We start from the raw sequence: 5710 nt of genomic DNA, 5'->3' as shown, positions 1-5710 counted from the left end.
CTTATGTGACCTCTGTGGTACATTTCCTTACACAGTTTTGTTCTCATGCAGTGTAACCAGCCATAGAAAGATTCCTGCAAGCTGCATCCCGTTTGCCTGAGACCACAACTGGTGTGTGATGCTTGGCATTGTACTGCTGGAAAATAGTGTCTTGTGACAGTGATTTTTCTCTCTTAATTTTTTGCAATTACGCTACTTGAGTTCGTTGCACAGGCGTGAGGAATTACTAGAGAAAAGGAACTAGGGGGCAATCAGTTAAGTTACTGTGTAGAAAATGTAAGTTACAAGATCTGCAAATGAACTTGAAATGAAGTGCCCAAGCCAGTTAGGGAAAGAAATGAGTTACTTTAAAGTTCCTTATGGCTGTAATATGTACCCTTCAGTTGACATTTTTATGATGAGATAACATCTTGATGAAACCTGACAAATCGTGTAATTAAATTTTTGATTTCGTCTATTGTCATTCATGGCACTATTTTGGCTATGTGGTGAGCTATAGTAAGTACAGCATTTTTTTTCTTTGCAGCATCATCATTTTCAATGGCCTTGGACATTGCAGATGATGGTCCTACCCACACTTCTTCCGTATCAGAGGCGCTCCTCTTGCAGGCCAGCAGCCCATGTTATGGTATGTTTGAGAGCTGCCTAGCACTTGCGCAGCAGTTGTTTGCAGCTAATGTTTCCTAATTAGTTTGAGGCATGAGTCTCGGACAGACAACATGTGGCCATTGTTAAGTTTTCATGCGGCCTGCAGTACTTTGAAGCTTAGGAATTACCAAAATAAGTGACCAACACTCATTCTTGTACACATATGTTACTATTTTGCAAGTATAGCACTGTTTCTGTCTCCAGTTAAGTCTTTTACACAGCAGGTTGTGACTCCATCCTCTTTGTACTGTACCACACTGTCACGTACTTCACTTGCGAGGTTGCCTATCACTGAAATTACCTGAACAATCCATGAAAACCTCACACACCACTTTACTCTGGCACTCAACAAAGTGGTTCCGATAATTTTTGCACAGTAACGGCAGCACACTGAATGGCGTCCGACAGCCTAAGCAGAGAGCATTCGGACAAAAAAAAAAGAAGAGAGAAACAGCGCATTGAACTTTTTGTGTTGTGTTTGCTCGTCCCTCATTCTCAGGATTTCTTTTATGGGAATTTGTTGGCACTCGTGTGCCTGCTTTTTCATCCACCCTCTCAGAGCTCGAATCTCGTTTCACTTTTTCTTAGTGTGTTGCTGTAGTGCAGGCTTACATCGTCATGGATGCAGAGCTTGTTTCGAGCATGTGTCATGTTAAAGTACACATACAATGCTGCAGAAGACTTTGAACAGGCTTTAAAATACTTATTTCTTTCAGTTTCAAATGCACCATTGCCAGCTACGGGACCTAGCAAGCTTCCACCACCTTTCACACAAGTGGGTGACCAGGTACACAGTTATGAGCTGCTGATGTTGTAATCCCTGTTGGCTGTGCATTCCATTAAGTTCGCACAGTTGTAACATCTTAATCAGCCTGGCCACCAATCAGTTGAGGATTATACAGTGGCTTTGAAACGTGTGTTTGACTGAACTCTGTTCAGTCATGTATTTGTACTAGTGTATATTCCACATCTTCCTTTGCTATAGGGAGACTCAGCAAACGAACAGCAATGAATAGAAATAGTTTTCATACTATGAAGTGTGTAGTAACCTGAATCTTTGTGGAGAAAAATCGTTTGTCCATGTTAAACGCGAAGGTTACTTCTAATTTATCTTGCATAAACTTCTCTTGCTTTGAAGGTCCACTTGACTTCGAGCGTATTGGTAACCTCACAGCAAGCAAGAAAGATCTTCGGGAACAAAAAAGCCACCATTGTGGTCAAAGATACTGCGGAGGCAATTTGGGGCACGCCGTCTTTGGCATTCCGTACACCCACAGGGAAGAGCACCAACGGAGACAAGATGAAGCTGACTAATCAAAAAGTTGACCGGTGTCAGAGGTAGGTACACCCTAAATTATTGTATGGGTGGTAGACAGCATTTTATGTTTTACATTGCTTATTGTTTTTGTGAATTTCTATGGGGCACTTAGCTTGATGAAATATTTTAGCAATCTCAAGTAGTAGTTGTTGTTTACTTTTGCACAAGCTCATAAATGTTTCCTCCTGTAGCTCTTATGCTTACACGGGCATTTTAGATGTACATAGAGGATTGCCTACCATTTACATAAGTAAAGGTAAAATTGCCACATGCAGTGCATGTCTCCGAAGAATTAAAATTGGTAATGATGGCTGTGTCACAGCTTTTTGTCACATTTCGCGTTGTGTGTGTTGTTTGTCCCCAGAGGGAAAATCCACATCATTGTATGGCACGAAAGGTTTTTGCAAGGACATACAGACTCTGTGTGAGCTTGGATCCCACTATATTGAAGATCTCGTTTGCAGTCTTTTTTGGAACCCGCATATGATGCAGAAGCTTAGGGCCTCACGTTTTTGGATAGTGTCCGATAATGGCCCGTGGCCCAAAATTTGCACACCAAATGAAATCTGCAAAGCTCTGGTCTTGCCCCATATTTCTTGAAACCATCATACATCAATGTTCTGCAAGTCAGCTTCACCTCATGCGACCTAAGCATTAGGTGAGGGATGCTTTTCCATGCTGGTAGTGATAACAGGAGTGCCCTCACACACTGTACTTTAACCCGAAAGACGTGAATTTTGAGAGAGGTATATCCAAATATTTCTATCCAGTTTTGCCCAGGGCGTAAGACGCGCAAAAATGTGGCCTTGCAAGTGCTGCACAATTTTGTTGCACATTTGAACTGTTTTGAGTGCATACTTGAATGCTTGTTTGGGAGTTTTTTTAATGAATGTTTCTCATGGTCCAGTTATAACCTCAGAGCCTTTACATATTATTGCGTGCTGTTTGTCAAATTTTGAATTGCTAGTAGTTCAGCAGGCTGCGGATTTTAAGCACTTCACATTTTTTATTGCAGCAACACTCCATGAATGGGGAAAAAGACGCAGCGTGTGCACCACAGATATTGAAGAGAAGCTAAACGCGGTGTTGTCATCGAAGTGCCAGGACGCTGCTCGCAAGGGAAAGAATTAAGTACAAGTTGACGTACCTTCTTTAGCCAAGCAAAATGTCTTCATCACTCATGGACATACCGTAAACTAACCTTTTATTGACTGTGATAGCTGCGCAGTTTTGTTTCTTTTTGAAAACTTGTTATTGTTGTGCACAGGAGCACACATTGCTCACCCTTAGTACCATCTCGCTATTGTGAAGTACTGTTCATTCATTGTTTTGCCTTCTTCTGTTCAGGTCAGGTCACCTAAATCTGCCGTACTATTGCGCCGCGCTGTGCTCTTTTTTTCTTTTTTGTCTTAAATTGGTGTTTGCAGGCAGTGTCAGTGCTGGCTGACATCAACTTACTGCTTACACTTAGATTTTTGTAGCAACGATTTCTCTGCTTGCTATCTGATCTGCAGGCATATAAAATAGAAAACCGAAGCAACCCAATATCGGTATACACAGAAAAGCGAAATCAGCATCAGGTGACATTATCAGTAGCATCGTACTTAAGGCCTAAAGAATAGGTCTAGCACAATCAGGAACAGACAAACCGTGCAATGGAGCCTTCTGGCTTACGTTCAGCCATATACCAGAACAAAGTCATCCACAAAAATAAGATGTCCACCATCATGTGTGGTCAGCCACAAACGTGAAGGCTACCTGCAAATGCCTTTCCATTGAAAAGAGGAGGGATTGCTTTCTCTGAATCTCACTATAATGCCAGCATGCATCCTGATATGTAGGAAGGTGTTTTTCTTGAGAAGGTCATTATCACATATTCATAAAAACATCGGGAATGCTATACTCATTTGGCATTTGACATATATAAAGCTTGTGGCTTCTTTAACGTTTTATTATTTCGTTTTTATCAGATAGTGTGTGCTACCGCCTCACATAGTATTTCACATTAGCATGGTGTACAGAGCGACATATCTGTGATAACCTACCCCATTTTAGTGTTTCATACGTCATTTTCAGTCAGAGTGCAAATGTAGGCATAATAACTGTCAATGAGTGAAGTTGCCTAATTGAGCCAGTGTGTTATATACTCAAGAGAAAGAAAAAAAGTGTCTAATAATATATGTTTCAAGACTAAGTTTTTGTAAGTCTATATAGGTCGAACACATTCATCTGAAATCTCCAGCCCCTCGAAGAAAGCAGTTGTGTCAGCTCCGTCATGCATGCTAAGATGATACCACGTCACCTGTGAGTGAGGGTCACTGTTGGTAGTGTAAATGCATATAACGTTCTGTAAAGTGTACAGTACCCTACGGAGTCACAGAACACCGTGTAAGTACTGCGTACCTGGTGTTCTCCTGAAAACAATAATGGTACCACTCTGTGATATCCCATACCACCAGTATGATACTGTGCGGCCAGGGGCTGTAGAATTCCGACAGTTATGTCTATCGCACTACGTTTTTTGTTGCAAGTAACAATGTTAACTGAATTCGGTAAATCTGTATCCTCAATGTGCACCGAGTCATCTAGCACAGATTGAGTTCGGATCAGCTTGATTCGTTTATTGTGTTTAGAAAACAATAAATTGCTTTAGAACTTGTTGATTATTGTTGATTACTCATCAAAGTGAGCAACGGGGTGCACTTTTTAGCCTGTTAGAAGCCCATGGAGTCCATGCCCAGCCATTCATGTTATTTTAGCAGGTAATAACCAGGTAGCTATAGGGTTGCCCGCTAGGATGCCACTGCATTCCACACTGGAGCAGCTGCCTGGAACGAGACTGGAATTTGCCTTGTTCTAGCCTGGATACCTCCTGGGACTACACCTAAGCCACTGTTGGATGGAAACCGGACCCAGATGGACCATGGCGGAAACACCTTATTTCCGTCCGGGTACAAGCTTGTTTTCATCGATGCACAAGCCTGTTTACAGGACAGGTCCATTTGACTTTCAGGGCAGGAAGCGGTCCGATAATCCAGCCTGGACATTCCAGCTGGAATTTTTTCTAGGGCTTTACAAGACTTCATGTGGAAAGCGTGGTGGAACGCCCTGCCCACACTTGAGCGCCTCCATAGATTTGGTGTGCGAACTAGTCCACGTTGCGTTTATTGCACTCAAGTTGAAACACTCCATCATGTTTTCTATGAGTGTCGGTGCACAAAAATTTTTTGGTACCGAGTGTCGCGCACTTTTCGCCTGAGATGTCCCTTAGAGTGGCGGGAATTTCGTTGCACACCTCGATCGCCACGTTCCGTTTGAGACGTTTCTTCACTGCTATGGGATTTTACGTCCTCTGGCGGGCCCGTAGCAGGGCTGCAATTAAACACAGCAGGTTTCTTCCCGTGCAGGAAGTCCTGTCTTCTCTTCGCTTCGAAGTCCGAGCCTTTTTGTCGCAAGAGCTGCACCACATGGGACTCGATCCCTTCCTTGCCTCATGGGTATTAAATAATGTCATCTCCGTGCACAAATCAATCATCCAGTTCCCGGTACACTAAAACTAGTCTTTCACATAACGTGTCTCATATGATGCTCCTATTTCCACTGTGAATTCAGTATAGCTCGCTTTTAAACTTTACTTTTGCTACAATGTGGACACATGCTTGTAAGTTATTGTGTTCCTGTAAATATGTTGTTGTTTTGTTCATGGTGTACTTGTTACCATTATGTCACATTGTTCATTGTAAA

The 5710-nt window shown here is 42.3% G+C and overlaps 1 long non-coding RNA gene across 1 annotated transcript; it reads left to right on the top strand.

Moving 5' to 3' along the window:
* Positions 1 to 594: 594 nt before the first annotated feature.
* LOC135372740 (uncharacterized) lies at positions 595 to 1814 on the top strand. Its single transcript, XR_010416098.1, has 3 exons — positions 595 to 628; positions 1365 to 1435; positions 1787 to 1814. It is a non-coding gene; the product is annotated as an uncharacterized LOC135372740 (long non-coding RNA).
* The last annotated feature ends 3896 nt before the right edge of the window (positions 1815 to 5710 follow it).

This window comes from Ornithodoros turicata, chromosome 1, assembly GCF_037126465.1.
Source record: "Ornithodoros turicata isolate Travis chromosome 1, ASM3712646v1, whole genome shotgun sequence".
NCBI lineage: Eukaryota > Metazoa > Arthropoda > Arachnida > Ixodida > Argasidae > Ornithodoros > Ornithodoros turicata.
The sequence above is the reverse complement of the archived record's forward strand: the minus strand, read 5'-3'. Positions and strand labels throughout refer to the sequence as shown.